Below are 17,500 nucleotides of genomic sequence, written 5' to 3' on the forward strand. Positions count from 1 at the left end.
TGGAGAGTATGTGCTAATGCATGTCAAGGAGCCCAGGCTTTGCTGGATATGGTGATAGGTATTTTCAATATTGAATGACGTCGGGTGTAAGTAACAGTAGATGTGTGGTTAAACTTAATCACTTTGTTATTAATGCTTAAGGTGCAGTTAGAGTAATTATATGTTTTGTAAAATGCAATTTATGTTGTAGTGAGAAGGTTGTATTGTTATGTGGTGTGTCAACCTTGCTATAGTGTAGGTTACTGGTGAGGAGACTCTTGAAAGTTGGGTTTACAGACTAGTGAGGGCTAATTTGAATTTGAAATATTAGCATTAAAGTTGTAGGTTTTGTGGTGAATTTGAGGAGATCTTAAAAAAAAAAAAGGGGGGTGTGAATCTTTGGAAGCTATATTGCTTCATTGATGTGTGGTTGGGTACGTGTCTAGTATGTGCACGCGAAGGAGGTGACACACATATAAAGATATATGTAGTACTAGATACAAGGTTTGATATGGTTGTTATTTACCCGTTGTGTGTGAAGTATTAACTGTTATGAAAGTTGAAAACTTTTGAAATGAGTTGAGCGAGTGTGGAGAACATTGAACTTTCTAAAAAAAAAAGAAGAAGGAATTGTGGGTATGTACACATCTAATGTAGTAATGTTTTTGGGCATAGTGCCTAAGGAAATGATGTGGGGTTGTACATACTTTCATTTAGTTAAAAGGATCAAATAAGGTGGAAGTTGAGAATCTTACAGATGGCGATTTTGTGTTGCCTTGATTTGGGTGTATTTGGTAACGTTATAATGTTACTTATAGGAATTTGAATAAGTAGTGATGTGTATCTATGTACTATTTGCAGTTGATTATGTGTTCTTAAGTGACATGTAAGGTATTGAATATGTGGATACATGTGGTGGGTGTATGTGATATAAGTTGATAAATGTAGATGGAAAGAATAATGATTTATAGTTATGTGAAGATGGTTATATTGGTTCTATGTGAACAAGTGTATTGTTTTGGTTGTCTATCAGGTGATAAGTGTAGGTGAGTATTATTCGATATCTTATTACCTATACGAATGAGTGTTAAAAGGTTGGTGAGATAGTCGTCGGATGTAGTGTTAATGGGTGAAATGGTTGCCTAATGGTCAGAGTAGTGAGTTTGGAAGGGATTGAGAGTCACGTTCTGGGTGACGGAAATTAGTTGGAAAATAGGAGCAGATACAAATGGTAATTGTGAATGGTTGGTATTACAAAGAGGGAGCTGTTTTTAGGCTGTAATTTGTTTAGTGGGGTTTGAATGGTGCAAGATAGAGAGGTACAAATTTGACTGTGATTGAATAGTGTTGAGAAAGTGGGCAATGTCTATAAACCGTTGCAAGGATCAGATGAGAAATGGGTTAACTTTGCGGAAGTGAAATTGAAACAGATTGCAGGTGATCTTGGAAACCATTCTGAGAGAATGGGACAGGTATAAGTTTTATTTATTGTTTGATTTGATAACATGATCATGCATTGTGGCTTCGTGTCAGAGTCAGTCCAGTCGACTGGAGTGTCAGTGGTGTTGTGATGAAATAGGCAACGTGCCTATCAAATCATGATACATCTTACATATTGTCATATTCGCATGCCATCAATGATATATATGTTGTGGACTAACCTTGTTTTGAAGGGACACGTTACAACAAAACTGAGTTCGGGTTTCTGAAACAGAATTCGGAGATGGTATAGAGTTGACAGTGGGATATGGAATAGAGTTGGGATTTTTGATTCTGATGGAGTAATGGATTCATCTAGATCCATCTAGAGGATGGTAAGACAAGTGATATGGTACAATTAGGCGTTTGAAATGTTAGGGTGGATGATGTTGGGGTCTATGAGGGAGTGCATGGAGAAAATGGGTTAAATGAAGCACAAATGGTTGCTGAGATTAGAGGAGAAATCTTAAGTGATAATTAGGCTACTGTGGCAATAGGTTTTGTGATGGGTTGATGGTTAGTAAGTTAAGTGGGTTGTCGATTAGTATTAATATGTGTTGGGTTAGATTGTATACCAGTAGTATATACAAATTTCTTGAGGTTTTGTTTGTGTGGGATAGATGTGATTGTTTTGGTGTACCTAAGTGATAAAATGGTTAGTGGAGTATGATTATATAATACACATATAATGTTGTTTTGAGATTGATGTTTGTTGGTAAAACAAGCTGCGATAATGTGCTGGTTGATAATACGAGGTTAAAATTACTTTTTTAAAGGTAATACTCATGTATTGAGAATGTGTGTTGATGTGGTGGTCATGGTGGTTTAGGAATTTGGTACCGTGATGAGAGTTGAGGGCCACAGGTTTTTTTTTTTTTTTTTAGAGGACGAATTGGTATTATGTTAGTACCTGCGAGACTCATATAATTATTTTTGTTGAAAGTTGATGTGAAACAAAGAAGTTTTGAAAATATGAATCATAAGGGTGTTATTTTCCTATATGTTTTGTGTGATAAAGACATAGTTAACAAATGAGAGATTTGGTTGGAGATGAAGGTGAATGAGAGTGGATTACAACAGTGTATTTGAAAAAGTGGCTGGTTTGAGGTTTTGTCCGTATGCATTATCTTTTGAAAGGTGCTGCACATATCAAGGTGTTATGAAGTTGTGTAGTTAGCAATTTATGATGATTGTGCTGCTGGAATTGGTCATGGGACAAGACTGTTTGGGTAAACTTATAGTTTGGTTGTCGCTAGTGTGAGGTTGGTGGTTCTAATTTCGGGGACGAAATTTCCTAAGAGGGGGAGGGTGTAACGTCCTTTTTAATTGAGGTGCTTAAATGTTATATTTAATAACCTAAAGGACTAAAGTGCGATTTTTTTTATTAGAGTGGTGCATGTGTGCCGTGTGTTTGTGTGAGGTGGTGTGTGTGTGTTTCCTTTTAAAACAAAAGAAAAGAAAGAAAACCCATCAGGAGAGGTTCCAACGTGTGAGAGAGAGAGAGAGAGAGAGAGAGAGAGAGAGAGATCAGCCGGTGGAAGAAGGAGAAGAGAAAGGGGAAGTGAGAGCTAGGTTGAATTGGAAACTTTGTAAGGTAATTCATGATCTTCTTTACTTGAATTTATGATTTTGTTGTTCAATTCCCTACCTGGCATCTAGTTAGAGGTGAATTGAATTCATGGGAGAAGGGTTTTTGAGGTTGGAATTGGGTTTAATTTCAGAAAATTCGGGGTATGATATGAATATGCATAACTGTGTTGAACCAAATTGAAACTGTTCTATTTTTGACGAATTTATTCAAGGTACCTAGAAATCTTATAAATTCTTGAAAAAAATCCTGAAGGTTCATCTGTGAGTCTATTGCATCGTGTTAAATTTTCAGAAAATAACTCGAAGTGGTTTGGCCTACAAAATTCGTGGACTGAACTGGTGTCTGATTCGCGTCTGTGCAGACAGCACAGACACGTGTTGGAAAAACGGGCATAACTTCTTGCTCGGGTATCGGTTTTACGCACCGTTTCTTGATTCCGAAACTAGACTCGTATATCTTTCTGAATATGTATGGGTTGTGTCGTGGTTCTTTCTAGATTATAGCAGTTTTTGAATTAAAGTTCAGGTTTTGGTACTTCTGAAATTCTGGACAGCTTTTGGCTTGTGTTCGTCATGAAATTCCTCAAGATTAAGCATGCTGGGTGGACATGGGTTCTCATGAGTCTTAAACATGGATCAATTGGTGATGTTTTGGTGTTGGAATTATTGGAAAATATTGAGTATGTGATTTTTAATGAGCTTTCGATCGCAGACTGTTCTGCTGAAAACTGTGAATTCTGCTTTAGATATGTAACTTCATTTGAGCGTATCCTGGTCATTCAAACTCTGTTTAGGACAAATTTTATATCAAAATTCATGTACCGGAGGTGTACTTTCTAATGGTGGTGGTTTCATAATCTGGTTTTAACCCTATAAGAAGTTATAAGCAGAATACGACAGGCTGGTCATAGATTTCAAACCAAATGTAGGGGTTATGTGGTGTTTGAGTGTTACGCTTGTTTAGGGACACATCTAAACCTTTGAGATAGACATGTTAGTATGCGTTAAGTATTGTTAATCTATTGTTGGTATTATAGAGTATTGTTAGGAGGTAGTTTTGACGTTTAAGCGTTCAATAAACTGATATGGTTAGCTTGTGGTTAGGTAACAAGCCGATCAATTGGAGAGATTCCGAAACTGTAAGTTTGGCGTACCTCGATCGATACAAGGTGAGTGTGTCTGATATGGTTCTTCCCAATAAAATGTTGCTGTGGTGGTGAGTGTATAACTTGCTAATCGTAGTAAGCTTTCGATATGGTTATCTTTAATGAGATATTGCTGTAATGGTGAGTGTATATCATGCTATTGTTGTTTAGCTTATGATATGTGAGTGTTTGATTCATATATGTTGTTCTATATTGAATTGAACTTGATTGTTGGCTTAGTGCCCGGTGATTGGCTTTATGCCAAAAGGCTTTATGCCTTAAACTATTGGCTGTGTGCCCGGTGATTGGCTTTATGCCATATGGCTTTATGCCTTAAACTATTGGCTGTGTGCCCGGTGATTGGCTTAATGCCAAAAGGCTTTATGCCTTAAATTATTGGCTATGTGCCCGGTGTTGCTCTTAATTTTTCGATAAACTGTTGACAAGTTGAGATTATCTTTTAGCTGTTGGATATTACTGTTATGTTGTAATTGGAGGATGTGGTGATTATATCTGTTATGTACATTTGAGTATCTCAGATATGTTGAGAATTTATATTTTGGTTGTTATTTATTCGGTTGTTGCTATATTTTGTTGAGCATTTCTATATCTCACACACTCTGGCTTTCCTTTTTGGTCTGCCAGGTAGCAGGTTGCGTAGAGTGGGTCCACTACCGGTCATCGTGTTGAGAAGTGTTTGGGCTAGCATTAGATGATGTGGATGAACGAGTTGGTTGTAGGTAGTAAACTAAAAAGTTGATTTATGTAAGTTATAAATAAGTCGTTGGTGGATGTATTAAAGTGTAAAATTTTTAAAGTATTGTAAAACTATATTGTTGTTTAGTTGTGCGAGATCGTGGTTGGTTGGTCGATACGTCGACTCATTTTTATGTTAAGGTGATAAGTCTTCCGCTGGGTGTTATTCTGACAGGTTGTGAGGTGTGGTTCGGTTTTGGTGTGGAATGTCACGTGGTCGCGTCGACTCGGGCCCACATTGGGTGCCGTTTGCGGGGCGGGGCGTGACAGAAGGCATTGCTCCGGGCATGCCAAGACCAAGGGTGGCCAAGGCATTGCTCACGGCAAAGCAATTAAGGCAAAGGCATATGGCAAGCCGATTGCTTGTCACCGGGCAAGGCAATGCATTGCTCACGACATGCCAAGACCAAGGGTGGCCAAGGCATGACTCACGGCATGCCAAAACAAGGCGTGGCCAAGGCAAAGCCATAACAAGGGTTGGCTCCCAAGTTGCTGGGTAACGGCTAAAAAGTTGCTGGATAACGGCAACCAAGTTGTCGGGTAAGGCTGGGTATCGGCTAAAAAGTTGCTGGGTAACGGCACCCAAGTTGCTGGGAAATGGCAACCAAGATGTCGGGTAACGCTTGGTATCGGCCAAAAAGTTGCTGGGTAACGGCAACCAGGTTGTCGGGTAACGCCGGGTGTCGGCTAAAAAGTTGCTGGGTAACGGCAACCAAGTTGCTGGGTAACGGCTAAGAAGTTGTTGAGTAACGGCAACCAGATTGTCGGGTAATGCTGGCTATCGGCTAAAAGATTGCTGGGTAACGGCTAAGAAGTTGCTAGGCAACGGCAAGCAAGTTGCTGGGTAACGGCTAAAAAGTAGCTTGTCGCCGGGCAAATCAATGCAAGCACCAATATGTTCTTGTCGAAATGCCCCAAAAACTCTTGTTTAGTCGCCATCTTTTGGGACTTTCGCAATGTTAGTTTTAAATCTTTTTTAATTTTTATTTTTAGACGTTTTTAAGTCTTAATTTAAACATTTTCTATTATAGATGCCTCATTTTTCGACCCAATATATTTACATAACTATTGTGTAGCTTGTTTATAATTTTTCGTGATTTTTTCTTACTTTTTTTGTATTTTTTTGTATTTTTTATGATTTTTATCTATTTATTTTTTGTTTAATTAATATAAAATTATCCTTTGGGCAAAAAATTCTGAATTTTTTTGTGGAGGTGCTCCATATTTTTGTGAAGATGTCCCAATTCAAAGTTCATGAAAAAAAGTTGTGATGCTCAAAAAAAACCCCATTGCTTCAGTTCGGACACGTTGATGTTCCTTCCTGCCACAAGGGCAAAGGCTAATTTTACTACTATAGGGGGGGGTGGTGTCCCTCCCTTGGGGAAGCCGAGGCCACCCGACGCCGGGTGCCAAGGCACGTTGCTATCGACACCACCCGGGCAATTCTTGGCCATTTGGCCTCGGTTACTCGAGAAAACACTGCCCGTCGGTAATGCCCAGAAAAAAGAGCGAAATGCCCCTGAATCGAAATGCTATTTTAAGCCCGTCCCGAAAGGCAAAGCACGGCTCTATCGGGCAGAGCAGGACTCTATCGGGCAGTTGCTGGCCGTTTGGCCTCGGATACCCCTCGAATCACATCCCGTCGGTAATGCTTGGAAGAAAAGGCCGAAATTCTCATGAAACGGCATGCTCTTTTAGCCGAGACGCGACTCTATCGAGCAAAAACTGGATTTCCTCTGCCTCGTTGCCTCGCTTTCTCAAGAGAACCCGATCCATTAGTTATGCTCGGAAAGAGCACCGAAAGGCCCTTGAAACGGCATGCTAATATAACCGGGTTCGGCAAAGGCGAAACTAGATTTTCTTTGCCGTTTGGGCTAGGCTGTAGCAGTCGTTATCGTCCACCGCCTAGCCGTCCAAGTGTTTCCATGTGTCTCCAATGCCATAATGCCATAGTGCCACCCCGTGACGCGCCCGCCCGCTTGGGTCTTTGATATATAGCATGTTTAGAATTTTTTTTCTAAATATTCTTATATCAAAGACCCACGCGCGCGCGCGCGGCACGGCACGGCACTTAGGCACTTTGGAACTTGGACACTTGGAAACACTTGGGAAACACTTGGGCAAACACTTGGGCGTATGCCAAGACGACGGTCTAGACAAGGCATCGGGAATCGCACATGAATGTAGGCAACAACAGTTGACTGTTCTAGCCAAGGCATGGCAAGTTGGCTCACCGGGTAACGGCTAAAAAGTTGCTGGGTATCGGCTAAAATGTTGCTGGGTAACGGCAACCAAGCTGTCGGGTAATGCTGGGTATCGGCTAAAAAGTTGCTGGGTATCGGCTAAAATGTTGCTGGGTAACGGCAACCAAGCTGTCGGGTAATGCTGGCTATCGGCTAAAAAGTTGCTGGGTGATGGCAACCAAGCTGTCGGGTAATGCTGGGTATCGGCAACAAAAACCAAGATGTCGGGTAACGCTGGGTAACGGCTAAGAAGTTGCTAGGCAACGGCAAGCAAGTTGCTGGGTAACGGCTAAAAAGTTGCTGGGTAACGGCTAAAAATTTGCTGGGTACCGGCTAAAAAGTAGCTTGTCGCCGGGCAAATCAATGCAAGCACCAATATGTTCTTGTCGAAACGCCCCAAAAACTCTTGTTTAGTCGCCATCTTTTGGGACTTTCGCAATGTTAGTTTTAAATCTTTTTTAATTTTTATTTTTAGACGTTTTTAAGTCTTAATTTAAACATTTTCTATTATAGATGCCTCATTTTTCAACCCAATATATTTACATAATTATTGTGTAGCTTGTTTATAATTTTTCGTGATTTTTTCTTACTTTTTTTGTATTTTTTTGTATTTTTTATGATTTTTATCTATTTATTTTTTGTTTAATTAATATAAAATTATCCTTTTGGCAAAAAATTCTGAATTTTTTGGAGGAGTTGCTTCATATTTTTGTGAAGATGTCCCAATTCAAAGTTTATGAAAAAAAGTTGTGATGCTCAAAAAAACCCCTATTGCTTCAGTTCGGACACATTGATGTTCCTTCCTGCCACAAGGGCAAAGGCTAATTTTAGTACTATAGGGGGGGGTGGTGTCCCTCCCTTGGGGAAGCCGAGGCCACCCGATGCCGGGTGCCAAGGCACGTTGCTATCGAGACCACCCGGGCAAATCTTGGCCATTTGGCCTCGGTTACTCGAGAAAACACTACCCGTCGGTAATGCACGGAAAAAAGACCGAAATGCCCCTGAATCGAAATGCTATTTTAAGTCGTCCCGCAAGGCAATGCACAGCTCTATCGAGCAGAGCAGGACTCTATCGGGCAATTCTTGGCCATTTGGCCTTGGTTACCCCTGGAAGCACTACACGTGGGTAATGCTCGGAAAAAAGACCGAAATACCCCGGAGGCAAAATGTTATTTTTACCCGTCCCGTGGGGCAAAGCATGACTCTATCGGGCAAATGTTGGCGGTTTGGCCACAGAAACCCGTAATGAGATAACCCGTTGGTAACGCTAGAAAAAAATGCCCGTGTAAAGGCAAGGCCTAGCCAAGGAATGGCAGAGCGAACAATGACACTATCGGGCAGAAACTAGAACTCCATGGCCGTTTGGTCTCAAATGCTCATGCTTCCGAGTCCCGTTGGGAATGCTTGCAGACTCATATCCTCCATGATGCATTGGTGTTCCCATCGGGGGATGCCTCCTTGCTGAGAGGTAAGCTTGCTACCTTGGTGGTGAGCGCCGGCTAACGGATACCTGTTGGCTATGGCACAGTCCCGATGATGCATTGGTCTCCCGCACGGAAAGGCGTAACTGGCTAATGGTCTTTGATTCCTAATGCCACGTTGCGTAGCCCAGGGGTTGCCTCCATGTTGAGGGAGAAGCTTGTCGCTTAGGCGGCGAGCGCCGGTTGATGGTTCTCCATTGGCTATGGCACTGTCCCTTGGGTTATTTTCCTCCATGATGCATTGGTGTCCCTTTCTGGGGATGCCTCCTTGCTGAGAGGTAAGCTCGTCGCCTTGGCGGTGAGCGCCGGCTGATGGATATCCGTTGGCTATGGCACAGTCCCGATGACGCATTGGTGTCCCCGCACGGAAAAGCGAAACTGGCTAATGGTCTTTGATTCCTAATGCCACGTTGCGTAGCCCAGGGGTTGCCTCCATGTCGAGGGAGAAGCTTGTTGCTTAGGCGGCGAGCGCCGGTTGATGGTTCTCCATTGGCTATGGCACTGTCCCTTGGGTAATTTTCCTCCATGATGCATTGGTGTCCCTTTCTGGGGATGCCTCCTTGCTGAGAGGTAAGCTCGTCGCCTTGGCGGTGAGCGCCGGCTGATGGATATCCGTTGGCTATGGCACAGTCCCGATGACGCATTGGTGTCCCCGCACGAAAAAGCGAAACTGGCTAATGGTCTTTGATTCCTAATGCCACGTTGCGTAGCCCAGGGGTTGCCTCCATGTCGAGGGAGAAGCTTGTTGCTTAGGCGACGAGCGCCGGTTGATGGTTCTCCGTTGGCTATGGCACTGTCCCTTGGGTAATTTTCCTCCATGATGCATTGGTGTCCCTTTCGGGGGATGCCTCCTTGCTGACAGGTAAGCTCGTTGCCTTGGCGGTGAGCGCCGGCTGATGGATGTCCGTTGGCTATGGCACAGTCCCGATGACGCATTGGTGTCCCCGCACGGAAAAGCGAAACTGGCTAATGGTCTTTGATTCCTAATGCCACGTTGCGTAGACCAGGGGTTGCCTCCATGTCGAGGGAGAAGCTTATCGCTTAGGCGGCGAACGCCGGTTGATGGTTCTCCATTGGCTATGGCACTGTCCCTTGTGTAATTTTCCTCCATGATGCATTGGTGTCCCTTTCGGGGGATGCCTCCTTCCTGAGAGGTAAGCTCGTCGCCTTGGCGGTGAGCGCCGGCTGATGGATATCCATTTGCTATGGCACAAGCTCGATGGATCTCATCCATTGGCAACGGCCCTGTCCCTTCGAAAAAACTATCTTAATGATGCATTGGTGTTGAAACCCTTAGGGGCGGGGACACTGTTGCGGAGAGGTAAGTTTGTTGATGCTTTTATGTGAAGCCAAAATGTTTTCTAAATTCATTGTTCATCATAAAATCAAAAAATGAATTTGCAAAAATCTTCCTTGATGACGCATTGGCGTGTCCTTCGGTGATTGCCTACATGCTGAGGGGTAAGAAAAAATATGTTTTAAAAATTCTTCCTCGACGATGCATTGGTGTTCATTTAGGGAATGCCTTCTTGCTGAGGGGTAAGCATGTCGTTTAGGCGTCATGCGCTGGCCGGTGGTCCTACATTGGCTATGGCAATGTCCCGTCGGAAAGCTTCCTTGATGATGCATTGGTGTTGTAACCCTTCGGGGAAGCCCCACCCTTGCGGAGAGGTAAGCTCGTTGCTGCTCGAAAATTCTTCCTCGATGATGCATTGGTGTTCCCTTTGGGGGATGCCTTCTTGTTGAGAGGTAAGCTCGTCGTCTATTTCAATGAGATGGGTGGCGAGCGCCGGCCGATTGATCTCTTCAATTGGCTACGGCAATGTCCCTTCGGTAATCTTCCTCCATGATGCATTGGTGTCCCTTTCGGGGGATGCCTCCTTGCTGAGAGGTAAGCTCGTCGCCTTGGCGGTGAGCGCCGGCTGATGGATATCCGTTGGCTATGGCACAATCCCGATGACGCATTGGTGTCCCCGCACGGAAAAGTGAAATTGGCTAATGGTCTTTGATTCCTAATGCCACGTTGCGTAGCCCAAGGGTTGCCTCCTTGTTGAGGGAGAAGCTTGTCGCTTTGGCGGCGAGCGCCGGTTGATGGTTCTCCATTGGCTATGGCACTGTCCCTTGGGTAATTTTCCTCCATGATGCATTGGTGTCCCTTTCGGGGGATGCCTCCTTGCTGAGAGGTAAGCTCGTTGCCTTGGCGGTGAGCGCCGGCTAATGGATATCCGTTGGCTATGGCACAATCCCGATGACGCATTGGTGTCCCCGCACGGAAAAGCGAAACTGGCTAATGGTCTTTGATTCCTAATGCCACGTTGCATAGCCCAGGGGTTGCCTCCTTGTTGAGGGAGAAGCTTGTCGCTTAGGCGGTGAGCGCCGGTTGATGGTTCTCCATTGGCTATGGCACTGTCCCTTGGGTAATTTTCCTCCATGATGCATTGGTGTCCCTTTTGGGGGATGCCTCCTTGCTGAGATGTAAGCTCGTCGCCTTGGCGGTGAGCGCCGGCTGATGGATATCCATTGGCAACGGCCCTGTCCCTTCGAAAAAGCTATCTTAATGATGCATTGGTGTTGAAACCCTTAGGGGCAAGGACACCGTTGCGGAGAGGTAAGTTCATTGACGCTTTTATGTGAAGCCAAATGTTTTCTAAATTCATTGTTCATCAAAAAATCAAAAAATGAATTTGCAAAAATCTTCCTTGATGACGCATTGGCGTTTCCTTCGATGATTGCCTACACGCTGAGGGGTAAGCAAAGTTATGTTTTAAAAATTCTTCCTCGACAATGCATTGGTGTTCATTTAGGCAATGCCTTCTTGCTGAGGGGTAAGCATGTCGTTTAGGCGTCATGCGCTGGCTGGTGGTCCTACATTGGCTATGGCAATGTCCTGTCGGAAAGCTTCCTCGATGATGCATTGGTGTTGTAACCCTTCGGGGAAGCCCCACCCTTGCGGAGAGGTAAGCTTGTTGCTGCTCGAAAATTCTTCCTCGATGAAGCATTGGTGTTCCCTTTGGGGGATGCCTTCTTGTTGAGAGGTAAGCTCGTCGTCTATTTCAATGAGATGGGTGACTAGCGCCGGCCGATTGATCTCTTCAATTGGTTACGGCAATGTCCCTTCGGTAATCTTCCTCCATGATGCATTGGTGTCCCTTTCGGGGGATGCCTCCTTGCTGAGAGGTAAGCTCGTCGCCTTGGCGGTGAGCGCCGGCTGATGGATATCCTTCGGCTATGGCACAGTCCCGTTGACGCATTGGTGTCCCCGCACGGAAAAGCGAAATTGGCTAATGGTCTTTGATTCCTAATGCCACGTTGCGTAGCCCAGGTGTTGCCTCCTTGTTGGGGGAGAAGCTTGTCGCTTAGGCGGCGAGCGCCGGTTTATGGTTCTCCATTGGCTATGGCACCGTCCCTTTGGTAAAGTTCCTCGATGATGAATTGGTGTGAATCCCTTGGGGGCAGTCCCACCCTTGCGCCAGGGGTAAGCTTGTTGCGTTTGTATAAATTCTTGCCTAATGTTGTGTCCCTTGTGAATTCATGCTAAACGGTGCTTGGCTTGCTACTCTTGGCTCTTTGCTTTTCGTAGGGCAAGTTTGTCCTTTGAGGTGCAATTGGTCGGAGTAGTGGGTGCATAGTGTACGTAATGGCGTGTGGGTTGTAGTTGATTTTGTCGGGATTGGATATTTCTTTGCTTGTGCAGTGAAGTCCATCTCGTACAGTGCTCTTCAATAATATGCATGAGAAGTAAATGCTCCTTGTGAAATCATGGGTTCCTGTGTCACATACCCAATGCGATGGAATTGGATCGTAAAAGTCCCTCTTCTCTCTTTGCACCACCTTTGGTGGAGGTGAGCCTCAAAGTGCTGCTCGTGTTTCATGCAAATTGCGCATTCATTGTGCGGTCATCATGGCCAATAGTTGCGACTCGTATTCTCGGATGCTGAAACTTATGTGGGTATACATCTTGCGATTGTTATTTACCCAAAAAGCGTTCGTCGCTTGTTGCGGATGATTGCTGTGCTCGCCCTTGCCTCTTTGATTTGTTCAATGGGCATGGGAGGTGCCAGCGTCGCAAAAGGAATGCTACCTGGTTGATCCTGCCAGTAGTCATATGCTTGTCTCAAAGATTAAGCCATGCATGTGTAAGTATGAACTAATTCAGACTGTGAAACTGCGAATGGCTCATTAAATCAGTTATAGTTTGTTTGATGGTATCTTCTACTCGGATAACCGTAGTAATTCTAGAGCTAATACGTGCAACAAACCCCGACTTCTGGAAGGGATGCATTTATTAGATAAAAGGTCAACGCGGGCTTTGCCTGTTGCTCTGATGATTCATGATAACTCGGCGGATCGCACGGCCTTCGTGCCGGCGACGCATCATTCAAATTTCTGCCCTATCAACTTTCGATGGTAGGATAGTGGCCTACTGTTAGCACCTTGATTTCCAAGGCTTGCTAAGCTTGGCTAGTGGTGGAACCTTGCACCCTAGCCAACCGGTGGAAACTAAGGCATGAGGCAGGCATGTCCTTTCAAGGTGACCCGATGGTGTCGGTTGGTGTCGGCACTAGTCCGTTAGGCAAGTGGCAGCTGGGATGCAAGTGATAGCCCGATGATCATTGGGGCATGGATGCTAAACGGGAAGCTAGCTTGTGGGACAATGCAATCAGAAAACGGCTAAGTATTTGGAACTGGGTTGGATCACGAAATTGGCCAGGCAGACTTGAGTTGGCTCGGGCAAAACGGTTATTGACGGTTACTACATTCTGCACATGTTGCTGGCAGGCAGGGACAGGTGTCCCCAGCAGAATCGGGCAGTTAGTAGCAGTTATTGCCAGGCAGTTTTATTTTCCTATGTGCTGGCAGCTTGTGGCTGTGCCAGCACAACCCTAGGGCAGTTGGGGGTGTCAACTGCAGATCATGGGGTCACCCCATGATCCCATTTCACTTAGTGGCCACGTTTTATTGATTGTAGCCTTATAAAGGCACTGCATTTTCGAGTCTAAGGCAGGGGGATGTTCTGTCTAGTACTCTAAGTGTTTTCCTTGTATTGTCGGTGCAATAAAAGGTTGGGAACGGGTTCCTGTAAACGGTGTGCGTGCTAGACTTCATTCAAACTCGTGTGTGTGCGTTTTACTGTGGGCTGAGACCAAGTCTTGCTGGGAAACTTGGTGCCATCACGGGCAGAATCTTTAGGCGAAATTCAGCCCCCGTGACAGTTGGTATCAGAGCCAGGTTGGAGTTATGGCTGCGAATGCGGCTCTGGATGCAGTTCGGGAACGTGTTAAACAGTTGGAAGATCTCGTGGGTATTGATGATTCTGATGAGGGCGTTACCTTGGTTGATCGATTGGAAGTTGTGTTGGCTTCGGTTCAATCTCAGAAAACCGAACACGAAGCACACGTTGCTCAGACGGAAACCAGGTTTACAGAAGTGTTGAATGATATGACCAAACTCTCGGATGTCATGAAGGAAAGAGTTTCCAACTTGGAGTCGGAATTGCTGGTGGTAAAGAGGGCCTTTCTTGGCCGCCCCGAAAGTTTCGATGCTCGTGTTAGCATGAAAGTTCCTGAACCAAAGGCTTTCGGTGGTGCCCGAAATGCCAAAGAGTTAGAGAACTTCCTCTGGGATATGGAGCAGTACTTCTCTGCTGCTCGTGTTCCAGTGGGAGATCGGGTGACGATAACTACTATGTATCTCGCTGGAGACGCTAAGCTCTGGTGGAGAACTCGATCTGAGGATGATGTCCGTCCAAAGATTGAGACGTGGGAGTCCCTAAAGAAGGAATTGAAGGATCAGTTCTTGCCTTGCAATTCTTCATGGCTTGCAAGGGAGTCGCTGAAACGATTGAAGCACACTGGTACGGTGCGAGATTATGTGAAGGAATTTAGTTCGTTGATGCTTGACATCAAGAACATGTCGGAAGAGGACAAGCTGTTCAACTTTATGTCGGGTCTGCAGAGTTGGGCTCAGTTGGAGCTTCGAAGGTTGGGAATCAAAGACTTGCCGATGGCTGTTGCTGCTGCCGACGGCTTGGCCGACTTCAAACTGATGGGTAAATCCAATGCTTCTGAATCTAGCGGTTCGAAATCGAAAACTAAGAACAAGAAGGATGGTGAAAAGAAGTCTGGTTCAAAGAAATGGGAGAAGCCCCAGAAGTCGAAGCCGACGGGTGACAATAAATCGCAGGACAAGGGGAATTCCAATTCTGGTTGCTTTATTTGTAGCGGGCCACATCGGGCAAAGGATTGCCCAAAACGTGAGAAGCTGAATGCTATTTGCGTTGATGAAGCCAAGGGGGCAGATTCTGACTCGGATGGTCATGTTCGAGTCAACCCGTTGCAGTTACTGAATGTTATTCATGCAGACAAGGCCCCGGCCTCGCAGAGATCAGGTTTGATGTACGTTAAAGTGTCGCTTTGTAATACTGATGTGTTGGCAATGGTCGATACAGGAGCCACACACAATTTCGTTTCAGAACAGTTGGTAAATTCGCTCGGCCTTAAAGTTGTCAAAAGTTCCAGTCGGATTAAGACGGTCAATTCCACTGCACAAACTGTGCACGGATCAACCAGTGATGTTCAAATGAAGGTTGGTGACTGGAACGGGCGGGTGGACTTGATGGTGGTCCCACTTGATGACTTTGAACTTATTCTTGGGAATGATTTCTTTGTGGCTGCTAAAGTGGCTTTGATGCCACATCTCGGTGGGATATTTATTGCTGATGAGAAACAACCTTGCTTTGTGCCCCGGTGTTCCAAGGCAGAAAAGGCCAAGCGGGCAAGAGAAGATACGGGTGGTTGGCTGTCGGCAATACAAGTACAGAATGGGCTGAAGAAGGGTGAAATGACTTACCTTGCAGCACTGGTTGAGATTAAACCAGACGTGAAGGTTGAAGTCCCGGACGAGGTGGCAATCTTGCTAAAGGGTTTTGCTGATGTGATGCCTCCAGAATTGCCTAAGTCTCTCCCTCCTCGGCGGGCTACGGATCATAAGATTGAGTTACTTCCAGGCGCTAAGCCTCCGGCTAAGGCCCCTTATCGGATGTCTCCGTTAGAGCTTGCGGAATTGAGGAAGCAGTTAACGGAACTGCTTGATGCTGGCTTGGTTCAACCCTCAAAGGCTCCTTACGGTGCCCCGGTTCTGTTCCAAAAGAAGCAGGATGGTTCATTACGGATGTGTGTTGACTATCGGGCACTAAACAAGGTTACAGTGAAGAACAAGTATCCAGTCCCGTTGGTGACCGATCTCTTTGATCGGCTATGCAAAGCCTCCTATTTCACGAAGTTGGATCTCAGATCGGGCTATTGGCAAGTCCGTGTGGCAGAAGGGGATGAGGCAAAGACCACATGCGTAACTCGGTATGGTTCTTTTGAATTTTTAGTTATGCCATTTGGTCTTACGAATGCTCCTGCGACGTTTTGTAACTTGATGAACGATGTTTTCTATGATTGTGTCGATGATTTTGTAGTTGTGTACTTAGATGACATTGTTATCTATAGTGAGTCCTTGGAGGACCATTTGTCCCATCTTAGTGACGTGCTGTCCAGGCTTAGGAAGCACGAATTGTATGTAAAAATGGAGAAGTGTGAGTTCGCCCAACAGGAAATCAAATTCCTCGGGCATGTAATTAGCAAAGGCCATGTAAAAATGGATAGACGGAAGGTTCAGGCCATTTTGGACTGGCCGCCGCCTACCAAAGTGTCGGAATTACGATCTTTTCTTGGATTAGCTAACTATTACAGGAAGTTCATCCACAACTATTCAAAGATGGCGGCCCCTTTGACAGAGTTGTTGAAGAAAGATCAGACTTGGCAGTGGGAAGCTGGCTGCCAAGAGGCCTTTGAAAAGCTCAAGGTTGCTGTGGCAAGCGAGCCGGTGCTGCGGCTGCCCGACTTTGAGTTGCCTTTCGAAGTGCACACGGATGCCTCAGACAAAGCAATTGGCGGGGTACTCGTGCAAGAGGGCCATCCTGTTGCCTTTGAAAGCCGGAAGCTTAATGATGCAGAGAAGAGATATTCCGCTCATGAGAAGGAAATGACGGCTGTGGTACATTGCCTTCAAACCTGGCGAGTTTACTTGCTGGGTACGAAATTCTTGGTATTGACGGACAATGTGGCGAATACTTTCTTCAAAGTGCAGAAGAAATTATCGCCAAGGCAGGCTCGCTGGCAAGAATACCTTGAAGAGTATGATTTTGAGTGGAAGCACAAACCTGGTCGGCATAACCAGGTTGCCGATGCTTTAAGCCGCAAGGAAGTGCTGGGGTACATTGCTGCTATCTCTCAAGTTGCATCAGGCTTTGTGGACAGGATCCGGGTAAATGCTGGAAATGATTCTGAGTATCAAAAGCTGGCACAACAGGTCAAAGACGGAACTGTTCGCAGGTATTGGTTGGAAGACAATCTGCTCCATGCCAAAGGAGACAGATTATATGTCCCTGTTCTTGGGGGCTTGAGGCAAGAGTTGCTTAGAGAAACCCACGATCCACAGTGGGCTGGCCATCCGGGAAGGCAGCGCATGTTGGCTTTGTTGTCGCGCTCTTATTATTGGCCAAAGATGGAGGACGACGTGGAAGCCTATGTCAAAACCTGTTTGGTTTGCCAACAGGATAAGACGGAGCGAAGGAAAGAGGCAGGCTTGTTGCAGCCCTTATCCATTCCAGAGAAGCCTTGGGTTTGTATCTCTATGGACTTCATTTCTGGGTTGCCGAAAGTTGATGGTATGCGTTCAATTATGGTTGTTGTTGATCGTTTCTCTAAGTATGCTGTTTTTATCCCTGCGCCACATAAATGTCCCGCTGATGTTGCTGCTGACTTGTTTTATAAGTATG

At 45.3% G+C, this 17,500-nt stretch overlaps 1 long non-coding RNA gene across 2 annotated transcripts in view; it reads left to right on the forward strand.

The window, feature by feature from the left end:
• The window catches only part of LOC131308088 (uncharacterized), a 7,392-nt gene extending 2,277 nt beyond the window's left edge, over positions 1-5,115 (forward strand). The window contains exons 1-3 of one of the 2 annotated variants that reach the window (XR_009194286.1): positions 2,931-3,052; positions 4,153-4,264; positions 4,839-5,115. This is a non-coding gene — a long non-coding RNA (uncharacterized LOC131308088). Of the gene's footprint in view, positions 59-2,930; positions 3,053-4,152; positions 4,265-4,838 lie in introns of those variants that run through there. The other variant, XR_009194285.1, reaches the window with a different exon arrangement.
• The last annotated feature ends 12,385 nt before the right edge of the window (positions 5,116-17,500 follow it).

The sequence above is a fragment of the Rhododendron vialii genome, chromosome 11a, assembly GCF_030253575.1.
Source record: "Rhododendron vialii isolate Sample 1 chromosome 11a, ASM3025357v1".
NCBI classification, from domain to species: Eukaryota; Viridiplantae; Streptophyta; class Magnoliopsida; order Ericales; family Ericaceae; genus Rhododendron; species Rhododendron vialii.